The 16,737-nt window shown below is 41.8% G+C and overlaps 1 protein-coding gene across 1 annotated transcript in view; it reads right to left on the reverse strand.

Moving 5' to 3' along the window:
• LOC126248295 (proto-oncogene tyrosine-protein kinase ROS) overlaps positions 1-16,737 on the reverse strand; it is a 587,002-nt gene that overhangs the window by 490,365 nt on the left and 79,900 nt on the right. The window lies entirely within an intron of this gene.

Below are 16,737 nucleotides of genomic sequence, written 5' to 3' on the forward strand. Positions count from 1 at the left end.
ACACTGAAGAAGGCTCCTCTATTTGTTTGCACCAGGGTCCGACACTTCCTTCTAGCAGTCTGCTTTCGATCAACAATCTACTGCGAATAACAGCAAGCAGAAACCCTCAACATAATGCTACATGTCTACGGTGGCAGTTACAGACAGCTACAGAAGCGCTGGTGTCAACACAAACGGTACCAAATAGGTTCCATGAGCAGGGATTGCGTTTCAGAAGACCTCTAAAGGCTCCTCCTTTAAATCGGGTTCGGAGAGGTGCACGAAACCATTCGCTGTGGACTAGGCAGCAGTGGGAGACAACGCCCTTTTCCGATGAGACCCGCCCCACTCACCATCCAGAAAATACTGATAGTCGTGTTTGGAAGCAACGAGGCCAAGGTTTACACTCTAACATAATCGTAAACAGCCACCCTTATCGAGGTGGTTCCACCACGTTTTGAAGTAGAAATATGTATGGCCACAGGATACCCCTTATGCCAAAACATGGCAGGATGCCTGAAGTGAAGTATCGGGACGATATCCTTGCACATATTGTGACTCCAGTTGGTCAACACACTGGAGCGGGATTCACGCTAATGGACGACAATGCACTCTCCAATCCCTACAATCTTGTGAATACATTCCTAGTAGAGCATAGGGTCAGTCGGATGGAATGCCCTCCATATTCTCCAGATCTCAGCTGCACTGATAACGAACGGGCCTTTCTAAAACGAGCAGTCTGTAATCGTCGTGTCCCACCAGAGATATCACAGGGCATCATAGAGGCCGCTGTACAGGAATGGGAAATGGTTCAAATGGCTCTGAGCACTATGGGACTCAACGGCTGTGGTCATAAGTCCCCTAGAACTTAGAACTACTTAAATCTAACTAACCTAAGGACAGCACACAACACCCAGCCATCACGAGGCAGAGAAAATCCCTGACCCCGCCGGGAATCGAACCCGGGAACCCGGGCGTGGGAAGCGAGAACGCTACCGCATATGGGAAATCATTGAGAAGAAAATAGACAATATTCCACAGGCTTACGTGGACAGTTTTTAAGGTATATACGTTTTGTTTATTTGTTTATGTTTATCAAGTGGAAACGTGTTTATCTTTTTTATTTTTATTGTCTTGTGACTGTACCTGACAGAAAGAAATCAGTTTTGGTTTCATATTATGTCCAGTATTGATAATAAAGCACTGTGCAACATTTATTTTGATCACTGTACTTCGGAATCGTTGAGGAACAATCGTGGAATTCTGCAATCACAACTAACGGAAATCACGATAAATTTTCATCTGTCTTGCACCCCGTCCCCTCCAGTATTAACAGTTGTGAGGCCTCGCATGGGGCCGCAAATAGGAGAATTCCCAACGTACTGCGTTTAACAGAGGAAACAAATCTACTGGTCTTTGCAACGGGACTCTCTGGTCTTTGCACTGGCGCATCACCTTTACGCGTGAATGGGCAGAGCTCGCATACTGTGCTGCTGCGAGAATCCATCTCTTTATGCAGCGTCACAAATCAGGACACCTTCGTGCACACCCACTTGCACAGCTGCATCGCGATACATTTTATTTCTCACGGAGGAAAGGGCTTTCCTCGCATGAACGGAGTGCTCACACGTTTTGTCTGTTGCGATGTTCACGACAGATGCAAAAATATCTTCGCTTCTTTTTCACTTTTTCTGATTAATAATTATATACCAACGACCTTAAATTTAGTTTTTTAAAAAGATCACAACAAATTGTTTGCCTTTAGCGACTTCTGTAAATTGAGTTCGTATGAACAACGTTCGCGACTTTAAGCCAACTGTTGTACAGTATTTTTGACTTACAAAAATGAATATTTATTATACCGATTTGTTGCGCATGTCTGTGACTTCAAAGGTTTCTTGTTTGAGTGGTAGATCGCTGGATGGCAGTGAAGCTAAGCGCACGCCCGGATACCGGTTCAGGTTGCTATCAAGTTACTAGCCGTTCCCACGCCAGTAACTCCGCCACAATGGCCAGCCTTTCCGAACCTCGACATTCGCAGGACACTATCTTCCAACCCTATAAATCTAAATTAAAGCAACATACCTGCTGCGAAATTAAGATTATTTTCAGCATAATATCATTGCTAGTGGAAACAGGCACCTTATTTGTGTCTTTATTCGTTTGTTTACGCTGTCGAGCTTAGGGACTTTTCGTAATACAAATTGTTTACATATTCTCTTATATTGTCTTTAATTGTTACGCACAAAATGTGTGCCCCTACATACATGTGGCACGGAGGTAAGAGTTTTCCTCGCACAAATGGACACACATATTTTTGCATAACAATTAAAGGCAATACATGAAAATATGTAACCAATTTATATTACAATATCTATAACAGAGGCACTTGAAAAGCCAGAGAAAAGTTAGAGACTGGTATGATAATACACCGGGGAGGAACAGATATGTTAAGACATACCACCTGATAGTACAGAAGATATTGAAGCGTTGTTAATTAAAATGGATTAGTTCATGGGTAAGATTGAGCTGTTTCAGCTATTTAACTCGTTTATGTGCCTAAGAAGTGAGATCAGTGGGGATGGAGAGAGTAAAGCAGAAGTCACAACTTATCAAGTAAAAATTTACATCAACAAGAAGAACAAGTTCTTTGCTTCCAAAAGCACCAGTCTTGAAATCAGGAGAAGGTTTCTCAAAGCCTATGTTTGGAGAGTGGCATGTTATGGCTGTGAGGCAGGGACGCTGCAGGATGCATGCTGTCAATTCCCTCCAGCACTACTTCAGATATTAGTCTAATCCATGCCACGTCGGGTTGCGGCACTTCTGCGTGCTCGCGGGGGCCCTGTACGATATTAGACAGATGTACCAGTTTCTTTGGCTCTTCAGTGTATATCGCTTATGGCGTGGATCGGGCGCGTCATGAGCCATTTAGGTTAACATAGTACCTAGGGAGCAGTCAGTGCAGCGGAAAGAGTAAAGAACAGTAATCGGAGGGGCGTGGGCTCCAGTTCCTACCTGGAAACTTTTTTTAAAAATTTGCAATTTTCACGTTACCTATACCGCAAATAGACCGAAATAATGCTCAATGTTTTGTATTTATTAATATTTTCAAGAAAGGTGTGAAAAAAGATAAGAAAGATTTAGGATTTGAAATAGATTTCAGAGGAAAGATGACTCTGCAAATAACTTTCCAAGAAGATATTGTAATTAATGCGTACAGGCTTCGTATTCCGTTAGTTTCATTTTGACCTTCGCGCAGTCGTCGGCAGCTGCATGCACAATACGTTCCCGGTGCAGGTAGGATCGTCCGGTCGGCCGTTTTAGACAACGCTAGCTACGGCTACTGAGCTCATTCGCCTGCTAGCTCTCGACCGAGTAACGTGAATTTATCGAGAATATCGTTTTTCTACAAAAACTTTAAAATAACCATGTAACTGTAGAAATTTTGCGTTTTTAATGTGTGCAAGATGCCGAGAAAATTACTGCTTCCCCTGTTTGTTCGATGTATATCACCCCAGAATTTTCCATTGCCTTTCCTTTTAATGCGTTTTGTGAAAATATTAGTAAATACAATTTACTGATCATTGTTTCGGTTTATTTGCAGTGTAAGTAACGTAAAAACTGAAGGTAAAAAAATAAACTTTTGGCCTAGATACTTGACCCGACAACCGGCAGAGCGCCATTGTGTACACTATCCACTTCGCTAACCGCTGTCTGTAAGCTACGCTAACATAAGTGGCTCATGCCTCGACCGAGCCGCGACGAAAATGCTTGTTTTTCTAAACACTTGGCCATCTGGACCTCTCGTTTCTACCACTTTCATTTCTGGGCAAGACCTGCACATACTATAAAGCTGGGCGAAATCTGTGATTACGAGTAGGCGTTGTTCCCTTGTAAGAACGTTCCTAATGAAGTACTTATATTCTAATTTATCTCTTTTTTTCTACGGTGAAGCTGTGAGCAGCATAATTCTGTGGTATCGGAATACCTTCTCAGTTTGCTGGATACAAATCAGTTATGTACAAACAAAGATTCATTGTTTATTTGTTCTCCTGACAAAGTACAGATTTTACGCTTAGATCCTTCCCCATTTCCACTCTTCACATGAAAACGAAAAACATTTCAGCTTGATCATTTATTTATCCGCGGAAGGCCATGTTTTTACGATGCATCTATTCTCATAATTCTGCAGTTATTTCTGCCAGTTTATTTCAAGGTCATTGTCTTGATAGCACTCCGCGAAATTGATATTTTGGGTCTACGTCTTGGCTGCTTGGCATATTTTTCTTATAAATTGCTTTTCGCAAGTCTTAATGGTAAATTAGGAATTCGACGAGTCTGGGTCAAACTTTCTGGTCTGCCAACTGAAAACAGACCGTTAGGGAGACCTAAGGAGTTCGTTTTTCTACAATTTTTAATGGAAATCAATGAGCCACAATTTACTTTTCAATAGTTTCATTTAGAAGCAACAGTTCCCAGTGACAATTTTTAACAAATTAGTCGTCAGACTTCAATAAAACTTTTCCCGATATCTGATCGCGCCGTGATGTTCTTAGACCAATTCCAAGAGAAACAGAAATGTTAGTGTAAGAAACTAAATGCGGTCACGCACCCGGAGAAGTTTTAGTAAGGATGACGACAGCAGTGAAAGCCTATGCTCGCACACAATCTTCGAGCAGCTTACATGTTTCCCATTTTCATTTTCTTTTTTGTTACAGCCTCTCGTTGTGTGTCGTTTTAGTAATACATTATTTAACGATCCAAGGACAATATTTTCCTGCAGTTAACAGCATAGTCAGCGTCCAGTCAGAGAGTGCTGTTGCCCGAATCTAACATATTTTTTTTTTATTGTCAACACTGCCGTTCCTATTACACTTCATTAGGACATACTAGAGGCTACTTTCATTTTTTTTTTTTTTAACATTCGCGCGGTAGCGTTCTCGCTTCCCGCGCCCGGGTTCCCGGGTTCGATTCCCGGCGGGGTCAGGGATTTTCTCTGCCTCGTGATGACTGGGTGTTGTGTGATGTCCTTAGGTTAGTTAGGTTTAAGTAGTTCTAAGTTCTAGGGGACTGATGACCATAGCTGTTAAGTCCCATAGAGCCGGCCGGAGTGGCCGTGCGGTTCTAGGCGCTACAGTCTGGAACCGAGCGACCGCTACGGTTGCAGGTTCGAATCCTGCCTCGGGCATGGATGTGTGTGCTGTACTTAGGTTAGTTGGGTTTAATTAGTTCTAAGTTCTAGGCGACTGATGACCTCAGAAGTTAAGTCGCATAGTGCTCAGAGCCATTTGAACCAAGTCCCATAGTGCGCAGAGCCATTTGAACCTTTTCTTTTTTTTTTGAAAATTCGCCCTTCAGTGAACCACTATAACGAAACATGTTGTATCGACGAAAAAACTACTTTAGCCATACAGGTGTTTCAGAAAATATTCCGTATCGACGTGTGGAACGCGTAAGGAAAATGGTTCAAATGGCTCTGAGCACTATGGGACTTAAGATCTGAGGTCATCAGTCCCCTAGAACTTAGAACTACATAAACCTAACCAACCTAAGGACATCACACACATCCATGCCCGAGGCAGGATTCGAACCTGCGACAGTAGCGGTCGCGCGGTTCCAGACATAGGCGCATAGAACCGCTCAGCCACAACGGCCGGCGCCGCGTACGGAAAATCTAACAGTTTCATTACATGTGATCAGTTCTTAAAAATGGCTCTGAGCACTATGGGACGTGACTGCTGCCCGCATCTCGTGGTCGTGCGGTAGCGTTCTCGCTTCCCACGCCCGGGTTCCCGGGTTCGATTCCCGGCGGGGTCAGGGATTTTCTCTGCCTCGTGATGGCTGGGTGTTGTGTGCTGTCCTTAGGTTAGTTAGGTTTAAGTAGTTCTAAGTTCTAGGAGACTGATGACCATAGATGTTAAGTCCCATAGTGCTCAGAGCCATTTGAACTTGACTGGTGTGGTCATCAGTCCCCTAGAACTTAGAACTACTTAAACCTAACTAAGCTAAGGACATCACACACATCCATGCCCGAGGCAGGATTCGAACCTGCGACCGTAGCGGTCCCGCGGTTCCAGACTGTAGCGCCTAGAACCGCTCGGCCACCCCGGCCGGCGATCAGTTCTTGATCCCATAGGAATAGTCAACGTCAATATTGTGCACGCTCATCTGAATGATTTTTACATGCACCTGCTTGTCGCACCTAAGAAAAGGCGATAGTATCCGAGAATGCTCCTGTATGAGTGTGGAAAACCGACTCGATACCGCATACTATCATGTTAGAGCGCCCACATATAGTATCTAGTCGAAAGTATCCAGACACCTACTAAAAACTAAAAACAAAACTCCGACCGAAATGGCCACGGAAGACCCAACGGTCCGACCGGCCGCCGTGTCATCCTCAACCCATAGGCGTCACTGGATGCGGATATGGAGGGGCATGAGGTCAGCACACCGCTCTCCCGGCAGTATGCCAGTTTACGAGAGTGGTGCCGCTACTTCTCAGTCAAGGAGCTCCTCAGTTTGCCTCACAAGGGCTGAGTGCACCCCGCTTGCTAACAGCGCTCGGCAGACCGGACGGTCACTCATCCAAGTACTAGCCCAGGTCGACAGCGCTTAACTTCGGTGATCTGACGGGAGCCAGTGTTACCTCTGAGGCAAGACCGTTGGCAGACACGTACTAGTGAACATTAAGAAATGGTATGTCCAGCCTTCGTATTTATGATGGCCTGAACCCTGTTGGTGTAAGCAGGCTGTTAGGTTTTTATGTTGGTGACGCCACATAGCGCTCTGTATTAAAATCACTGACTGCGCTGTGTACAGCCTGTGGCTGGCTGGACTCATTGTTGGATTATTCGTTAGTGGAGTGTTGGGCAGTTGGATGTGAACAGCCTGTAGCGTTGGACAGTTCGAGGTGAGCCGCCAGCAGTGATGGTTTGGATGTGGAGAGAGAGATGCCAGAGTTTTGAGAGGTTACTATAAGCGAACGATCTGGAAGTGTGTCCGCCAGAAAAAGAAAATTTGTAAAGATGGATGTCATTATTAAAGTAAATACATTGTTTGTTCTCTATCAAAATCTTTCATTTGCTAACTATATGCCTATCAGTAGTTAGTGGCTTTAGTAGTTAGAATCTTTTATTTAGCTGGCAGTATAGGCGCTCGCTGTATTGTAGTAGTTCGAGTAACGAATATGTTGGTAAGTGATTCATGAAGGGTATAGGTTATTGTCAGTTAGGGCTATTCTTTTGTAGGGATTATTAAAAGTCAGATTGCGTTGCGCTAAAATATTGTGTGTCAGTTTTGAAATGTTCAGAATAAGTAAAGAGAAAACTGTCTGAGTACGTTCAGTTTTACTCAGCTGTTTCAGCATCAAATAACGTTGAAGTCTACCAGCACAGTCATTCTTTACATTCAAAGGAGAAGTTTCACTGGCGACACTTCCGGTGAGGTGTTTGAATGCGTGTAAAGGAATGGCATCCCATTCTTCCTCAAGAGCAAAGACCAGAGACGGTTAGTTATATTGGGCGATTGGATCTGGATCGAAGACGTCGTTCTAACTCATCCCAGTGGTGTTACATTGCGTTCAGGCCAGGGCTCTGAGCTGGTCAGTCCGTTTCGGGAATATTATTGTCCCTAGACAACTGTGTCACAGATGTTGCTTTATAACAGGGTGCATTATGAAGCCGATACAGCCATCGTCTCCGAATTGTTCCCCTACCGTACGCAGCACATGATTCTGTAAAATGTGTCCATTTCCTTCCGTATTCAGCGTTTTCTCCAGCACAATAAGGGGACCATATCCTAACCACGAAAGACACCTCCATACCGTAACATCACTTCATCCGTACTTCACTGTTGGCTCTACGCGTGATTCGCCAAACTCATATCTACCCATCGGAATGTCACAGGGTATAGCGTCATTCATCATTCCAAATCATTCGTTTCTAGTCATCCACTGTCTAGTGGCGACACTCTTTACGCCACCTTGAGTGTCGTTTAGCATTGAATGCAGAAACCTGTGGCTTCTGAAGAGCTGCTTGACCATTGTGCCCTCACGCTTTTTAACTTCCTACGCACATTTATTGAGCTATCTGCACTGCTGGCAGCACTTTGGAACGCAAGAATGATTCCTTCCACTGAGTTCATACGATTTTTACAACCACCTTCTTCAATTCTCGACGGTCCCCGTCCGTCAGTACAAGAGGTGTGCCTGGTCTTGATTTAACTGTGGTTGTTCCGTCACGTTTCCACTTCACCGTCACATTACCGATAGTCGACTTGGGCAGCCTTAGGAGGGGTGGATTGTTCCTGATGGATTTGTTACTCAGGTGACATCCAATGACCAGTCCACTTTCGAAGTCACTTAGCTTTTCCTGAACAATCCATTCTGTGGCTACGGCTTCTCTACTTACAACACCCCTCACTTCCTTTTTTACTGGCGGATCTGCTTCCCATGCCACGTAGTGGTCCGTTTTGGATTACACAGGCTTGTCTGGAAACCTTTGATCAGATAATGTACAAAATGGACATAGAGCTGCTCGCGTAGAGACTCAGTATTTCGCGGAAAATAATTTCTTATTCGATTTCGTGTAGCAAAGAGGAGCCATAACACAAGAATAATTGCACTGTAGACTTTTGCTGCAGGAAACATATTCTAAAAATTGATGCTTATAGTTTCTGAATTAAGACGTGTCGTCCGTTTGTTTCTGGAGCTTCCTGAAAGTACCACGTGGCCAGAGGGAGGTGGCAGGAATACATTTGTATGAGTCTCCCTCGGGCGCATCCTGAGTACACAGCGCAGCCAATGGCGCTCAATTGCTGGCTTCCGCCTATGCGTGCACGCATGCATCGCCACGGCACACGCCTTTCGGCCGTTGCTCTTTTCTAGATGACGCGTACCCAGCATCAGCTGCGGTTGGTGAAGATTACACTGCAACTGGCTCACAGTATGGCCTCCTAAGTAACGTGCCCTTGCAAGGAATTTGTGGTAACCACTAAACAGAGATGACAGTCACATGTAGATCAGAATTGCCAAATATCCATCTACCGAAAGCAAGGCACAGTTCAATTGAAGGATCTAGTGACTCTATATCGTACTTATATTTGCTGAGATTGTTGTGCCTAATTTGGTAAATATTTACATTAGATTTGCTGAGAATGTTGCGGATGATTTGGTAAGTCTTTACAAACCATTTACGCATAATTAACAGATGTGTACGAGACTGTATTCAATACACGGGAAGTATAATAAACACTGTCTTCAACTTAAAATTTTTTACATTGTTTTCCTCATGCGTGGGCGTGATGAGATCGTGGAAAATAATTTTTATGTTATGAAAAGCTTATGTGCCGATTTTGAAAACGGCGAGCTAAATTCTGACCGAATCCACGCGCCAAGTTAACGAAAATTGGCGTATTGTACATTTGATCCTCTGCAGCTCGTAAAGATTAGAAATATGTCCTATTAATAAATAACTGTTTGACGTAAACTGCTTGTTGGTAGTAGTTTATTTTACCGGACTAGTTTCGAGCTGCCGGCCGCTGTGGCCGAGCGGTTCTAGGCGCTTCACTCCGGAATCGCGCTGCTACTACGATCGCAGGTTCGAATCCTGCCTCGGGCATGGATGTGTGTAATGTCCTTAGGTTAGTTAGGTTTAAGTACTTCTAAGTCTAAGGGACTGATGACCTCAGAAGTTAAGTACCATAGTGCTTAGAGCCATTTGAACCATTTGAAGTTTCGGACTTTCGCTCATCAGCGGCGGTATCTGTATTACAAAAGACACATATCTTTATTACTAAACCACTATACTGGAGCCCGGAACCCAGAACTAGTTGCAATTTATCTATCTAATACAGGGGTAATAAATATTTGATTTTCAATGTTTCGTGTGACTATGGACAGAATTTAAGATTTTAAATGCTGTCGTAAGCTACTCATCAGGAGGTAAAATCTTGTGTTAAAATAATACAATAAGACAAAAATACTGTAAGACAATTATTACAGTTAGAAACTGTGTGTTTGCCTGGAGCCAATGTAAGTGACGGTGTGCAAATGCCGGAACTTTATTTATTCAGTAATTGAGAATAAGAGCCCTTAGCGGCTTCCAACAAACTGTAGCATAATTTAAACCTTTTTTCAAAGTCTTTATCGCTTACATGCTTAACGTCAAATGTTTGATACATTAGCTCATTTGCAAAGTAATTATACGTTTGAAGGTCTTTTATATATGGGAGTTCGATTCTTTAACGGATCGGCGGTTTACTGGTTTCTTATAATACTTCACTTATTGTATATGTATATACAGTAGTGTTTTACGCCTATGTGAGTTTTCGTATCAGTCTAACGTGACTTGCTTTTTACGTAATCCTTCTTAGCGTATGTCACCGACGATATTTCGTAACGAAGGTTAATAATATGATTATACGATACGTATGTTCGCATACGAGATGGGAAGAAAGAGTAACGGAGAATTTTTAATTTCGTGGGCTTTATGCATCCGCTTTTCAAAAACTTTTTACCTTGTTGGTTCATATGTTCCTGGGGTATGTGTGAATTTTCAGCTGTTTTGAATACTTAGTATGTAATCAGCAGAAGGTATATTTTTACAAAAATACGCGTAGTTGTCATTGGCAGTTGCTGTACACTCAAAGATTATGATTTTTTCTTCTAATGTGTAATATCTCCGTGAGCAGAACAAGAAAAGGTGTTTTCATTAAAGAATACTAGTGAAAAGTTCGACGAAAGTTTGTTTTTCATATCGATCTATTCATTTAAAATAATGTCAGGATGGCTCGTTGTATATAAGTGAAAATTTCTATTTCTTCCACTATACATGGTGATCAAAAACAGTGTGAAAAGCTTGTAAACGCGGTGTAGCATAGATTGTACGGAGAAACAACTGTTAAGAAAAAATTCGATACGTTGCGCTGTTTCCGAGGTAATTAGCATTGAAGTTAGGCAATCAGGCCGTTGCGCGAGCAAATTCAAGCGACCCGCCAGAGACTGTGTCACCAAACGTGTCCTTAGTTTGGTTTCCTAAAACCGAACAATAGAGCATACAAAAATTGGTGCCGGTCGAAGTGGCCGTGCGGTTAAAGGCGCTGCAGTCTGGAACCGCAAGACCGCTACGGTCGCAGGTTCGAATCCTGCCTCGGGCATGGATGTTTGTGATGTCCTTAGGCTAGTTAGGTTTAACTAGTTCTAAGTTCTAGGGGACTAATGACCTCAGCAGTTGAGTCCCATAGTGCTCAGAGCCATTTGAACCATTTTGAACAAAAATTGGTCATGGGACGGTAGTAATGATCGAACCAGAGCCAAATGCTGAGCTGTCTCGTGTGCTATCATCTACGCTATGAGAACAACTAACACTAATTCTATCCGCTGAGCATTTTGAATTTGTGCGTTCAGTAGCCTTATTGGCTAACTTCATTGCTAATTAACTGGGAAACTGCGGAAAGTATCGAATTTTTTTTCTTAACAATTATTTCTCAGCACACTACCCTGCAACACCCTTACAAAGTTTTCAGACTGGTTCTGACCTCCCTGCATTTAGTAAGCTGTCTTTTTAGACATATGTAGAGCTGATAGGAATTGTGTCATGTCACTGGCTGTGTGGTTTTGTTCTTTTAAGTGTGTATTAAATGTCAGTCAGGTTCAGTTATTCTTTAAAAACCATTCTGAAATGTCGTCCAGTTTTTCCTAAGTAAATTTTTAATTTTAACGTATAAACATCTGAATGTGAAAATTTACACGATATCCTACGTTAAGACAAATTTATGATCGCACTGTGTTGTGTTCTGAGACCTATTTTTCGGTTGGTTTTCTGACGTGCAAGTCTGATTTTATCTGAAAATCTCCCCCACTATGGTGTGATAGTGAACCGTGTAATTTTTCTATAGTTTGTAGTTTTTAAGGTAATGTTGTCTTTTATCTTCTTTTCATTTGTATGTAGTTTTGAGGTATAAATTTTGTCGGCTACGGTAGGGGTTGTAGCCATTACTTTTTGCTATTCTTCTTAGTGTCTTTAATTCAGTGTTATGTTTTCTTTAATCAATGGATAACTTATTGGTCTAGAACAGGTTCGAAACTATGTTTCCTTTGAGTGCTTTCGGATGACGAAAGCTGTTGTGGTACAATGGCTAGTCTTGGTTTCGTATTTCAGGCGCTCGCCTTACTCCATTTTGGCGAATCCCTGTCTCCTTCTCATAATAACGAAACACAAATTGTTAAACACACAACCCAAAAGACCGAAATTTTCACTAGCCGCAATTTTCGTGCCAAGTAGTGCAGTGGTTACTACACTGGACTCGCATTCGGGAGGACGATGGTTCCAATCCCCATCTAGTTACACAGATTTAGGATATGCGTGAATTTCCTAAATCGCTTAAGGCAAATGTTGGAATGGTTCCTTTGAACAAAGCACGGACGATTTCCTTCCCCATTCTCTTCTAATTCGATGCTCTGTTCGGTTTCTAAAGGTCTTGTCTTCGACAGGACGTTAAACTCTAATTTTACTTCTTTTTTTTTCTTCGTCGCATTTTAGTTTAAAGTAAAAATGTGTCTACAAGAATTGCATCCGGCAATAGAAGCATAATAATACTATGTCTAGGAGGTGCGTACGACCACGACGAGTGGACCCGAAGAAGCGGGAAGATCCCGAAAGGTGGCAAAGACTAAAAGTAAACTTAGGGTATTAGAATAGAGATATCGAACCACAGGTGTCAACTTAATGAAGTCGCTTCTGCTATCATGTCTATTAGCCTACGGAAGTTGAGCTAACTCATGCGACCGAATATATCCATTGCAGCGCAGACACGGGAAGGATCGGCACATAACTGACCCAAAATTGGTTATTTTTGTTTTGCAGAAAATGTGATGTAAACCTTGCAGTGTGTTTGTACGCAAAAGTGCGAACAACAAGGACCCCGGAAGACATGCCAGACGCCGACTCCACTTCTATTCAATCGAGTTATATACGTTATACCAGTTAAGACAGGGGTTAAAGAAGGAAGCTGCTGTCGGAAGACATATAGCTCTTACCTTTGTTACCGATTCGCACAGGAACTCCAAGGCCTGTAGAGTTCCGATTATACTCCATGAGTTCATGTATACGATTAACATTTTCTTCGTGCTTCCGCCTTCCTCAGCTACAATACTTGCTTGCTTCCACTCGTGTAAAGATCTAACCGCGCTCGCTGTTCCCATTGCAGACGTACCTTAGTGGCAGGCTTACGTACCAGGTCAACAATCAAGGATTTGAAAAAACGAGTTACCAATTCTGTCAAGACTAGAAATGCCAGTTCGCACAGTGTGTCTGATTTCACACTAAGCCTTAGGACCTTCCTATCTTCCTCCTTTTCCCTGTAATTAACACGCTTAACGTCTTCACTGATCTATTTGTAAAAATTAAAACATTATATTGGGGCAACAAAGTAAATCACCATACACTTGTACTTACCATAATCTAACAGTGCGGATGCCAACTTAAACGTGTGTAATTGAGAACAATCTATCACGCCAGTATTTCACATAGTGAGCTGGTACATCATCTGTAGAAACCTAGTATGACTGCAGGCCAATCCTGATGGTTTGGGTTAAAGCACACGCAGTGAAGTCCCAGGCGTTCCAGGAGTGGATACAGAGATGGTCGACATGGCAGTTGTCACGAAGGGGATATTACAAAACAATTCAGCCCTCACTCCTTAATTTTCCCTGATAAAATTGCTTACATGTCCCACTACAACCATAAAATACGTATTGGGAAGGACATCAAAATTACGACACAGTGAAGCTCCTGGTATGAAAGGCATTGTTGTAGACCTTACAAAGCTTAGGCATGAGCAGGAGATCTTTAACCTACGTATGTTTCGACATTCCTCTGGCAGTTGGGCACTGTAGACTACGTCAATACCTCACAATATCCGTAAGGAAAGGAAATTAGTTTGTAACGTAGATACAAAGGTAGCCAGAAGAACTGCCAAAGAATATTCCATATACTTTTGAATAATTCAGTTTAAGGATGAGGTAGACAACCTTTGAATAATTCAGTTTAAGTAGCGGATGAGACAAATAACCTTATCAATTGACATGAGAATATCCGCATATAGTAGAATCTCTTTTTGGAACCACCAATATTCAAATGGTAGAAAGTTCAAAGAAGAAATAAACAAAAGACATGCTACATACTGATGTAACACAATAAACTGGTAGCCAAGATCGCAGGAATTCTTTCTATTCCATGATTACCGGTTTCGGCAAAACTAAAGCCGCCATCATGGGATCTTAGCACACTTACAGGTTGATGTTGTAAGCTGTATATGTCCTAAGATCCGATGATACCGGCTTTAGTTTCGCCGAAACCGGTAATCATGGAATAAAAAGAATTCCTGCGATCTTAGCTACCAGTTTATTGTGTTACAACCATCTAGATCGCTCCCACATGAGCACAATGTGCTCCCTACAAAATACTATATGATGATGGCCGCACTACATAACTGCCTTAACTACAACACATAACTAAAGAATGTTTACAAACGACAAGACAGAAGCTGTAACCAGATTTATTCCTGTTTGTAGTTCGGTGGTGTGAGGCGGTGCAGTGCACAGAAAATAGTTTTATGTTGTTTCTTATATAGCAGCTGCAAGATAGTTGGATTGTCGCATGCATGCTAAATATTGTAGAGTAATGGTGTTGATCATGTTAAAAAAAGGAGTGATGCTGCAGCTGGGCTGCAATAAGCGGAATAAGAGTTGCCGTCACCAATTTGCGCGGACCTGCGTCATCTAGCTAGCCCTTCTGCTGCACGGTGGGAAAACACGCAGTCAGAAGTTCAAGTGCACGATGTGGACAGCGCACAGCTCCCCTATTGTCCACATGTGAACTACTTCGTTTTACGAGCAATACAGAAGAAGTTAACGCGCGACTGAAGATTAACCATCAGTAACACTGTTCTTCAAAAGTTCTATTTCTGGGACAAAAGTGCGTGATTCTATATAAATTTTTAATGAGAAATTCAGTTCTGAAATTCGAATTTCGCTAGCAGCGATAGTTTTCCAGTAATCTGAACATTTATGGAAGAAGAAAGCCATTCTTTGCAGTAAACTAAGAAAAAAGTGTAAATGATACTTGGCAATATTAACTTCATTATTTATAACAACTGTTTTAGTATTCAGGTATTGGTACCCCCACGTCCATTGTGTACCGCCATAAACGGGAATTTCATCAAATCTAAACTCTTAGTCACAGTCAGAAAGCCTAAAGTGTTACTAAATTTGAAGTGATTAATTTTGATTTTTTTACAATAAATGATGTTATCAAGTAAGTCGATGTACTCCCGGCAATTTTTTTTATATTTGTCGGGAATTAACAGTTGCAAGAACTAGAGAGATAAAGAAGGCTTACAAACCTTATTTTGGAATAGCCGTTGGAGCTCAGGATGAAGACTGGGCGCTTCATATATGTTGCGCAACATGTTGTTGAGAATTAGTTGACTGGTGGAAAACAAAAGTAAACGCTGAGTTATTTTCTGTACCTAGAGTGTGGAGAAAACCAAAAGATCATACCTCAGATTTTTATAAATGTGTGACAAATATTCGGTGTTTTACAAGCAAGAAATCACAGAAACACATTGTTTATCCGGATCTGCCTTCCACACAAAGACCACTGTCATGCTCTGAAAGTATCCCAGTTCCTTCAAGGCAAGCAGATGAAGAAATCGATAGTGATGGTTAATTGAATGGCAATGAAGAAATGATTACATCTCCTGAAAGGAATGATCCTCTATACGAGGACACATGTAGTAGCTCACCGCTACGTTTATTAAAAGTAGCAGATTTAAATGATTTAGTGTGTGAAGTAGAATTAAATAAACAAAAGGCGAAATGCTCGGTTGGCGGTTACAGGAATGTAATCTCCTCCACCAAAGTACCCAAATCAGCGAATTTAGACACAACGTATTTTTATTCCCTACTTCGCAAGCGAAGGGGCACTGACGTTTTGTGACGATGCTGCAAGCTTAATGAAAGCGCTCGACTTCAAATACAAGCCACAGGACTGGAGACTCTTTATAGATGCATCGAAAGTATGTCTCATGGGTGTTTGGCTCCACAGTGGAAATGAAATGCCCTCTGTCCCAATTGTATATATGCCAATTTGGATAAAGAAAGTTAAGAAATTTTAGAAAATATCCTCAAATTTATTAAAAAAGTGAGCATAAATTGGAAGTTCTGTAGCGATTTCAAAGTAATTGCGTTGAAATTGGGAATGCAACAAGGCTACACAATATATACTTGTTTTCCGTGCGAGTGAGATAGTCGTGATAGAAAATCTCACTACGTAAAAAAGAAATGGCCTGAATGAAATCTGAAAGTGAATAAAGAAAATGTTAACCACCAAAGTTTGGTAGCTCGTGAAGATATTCTTTTTCCACCTCTTCTTATTAAACTCGGTTTAATTAAACAATTAGTAAAGGTTACGAATTAAAATGGCAGAGGATTTGTATATTTTGCGGAAAAATTTCCTCGTCTTTGTAATCTCCCCATCCTTCCTAATTCCACCTACTGTCCGCAATAAGCAAAGTCTTTTATGAAAAATTTCAGAGGAGGGAAGATCACAATACACTTTCTAGTTTACATAGCTTTTCGTATAGAGTTGGCTCCAGTTATTCTTGTTTAGGAGTCTGATTCTTGAAGCTAAAATTTTTACATTTTAGGTCTTCATGATTGAATTGGTATAAATAAATTTGAAGATTGTTGTTACT

The sequence above is a fragment of the Schistocerca nitens genome, chromosome 3, assembly GCF_023898315.1.
Source record: "Schistocerca nitens isolate TAMUIC-IGC-003100 chromosome 3, iqSchNite1.1, whole genome shotgun sequence".
Taxonomy (NCBI): domain Eukaryota; kingdom Metazoa; phylum Arthropoda; class Insecta; order Orthoptera; family Acrididae; genus Schistocerca; species Schistocerca nitens.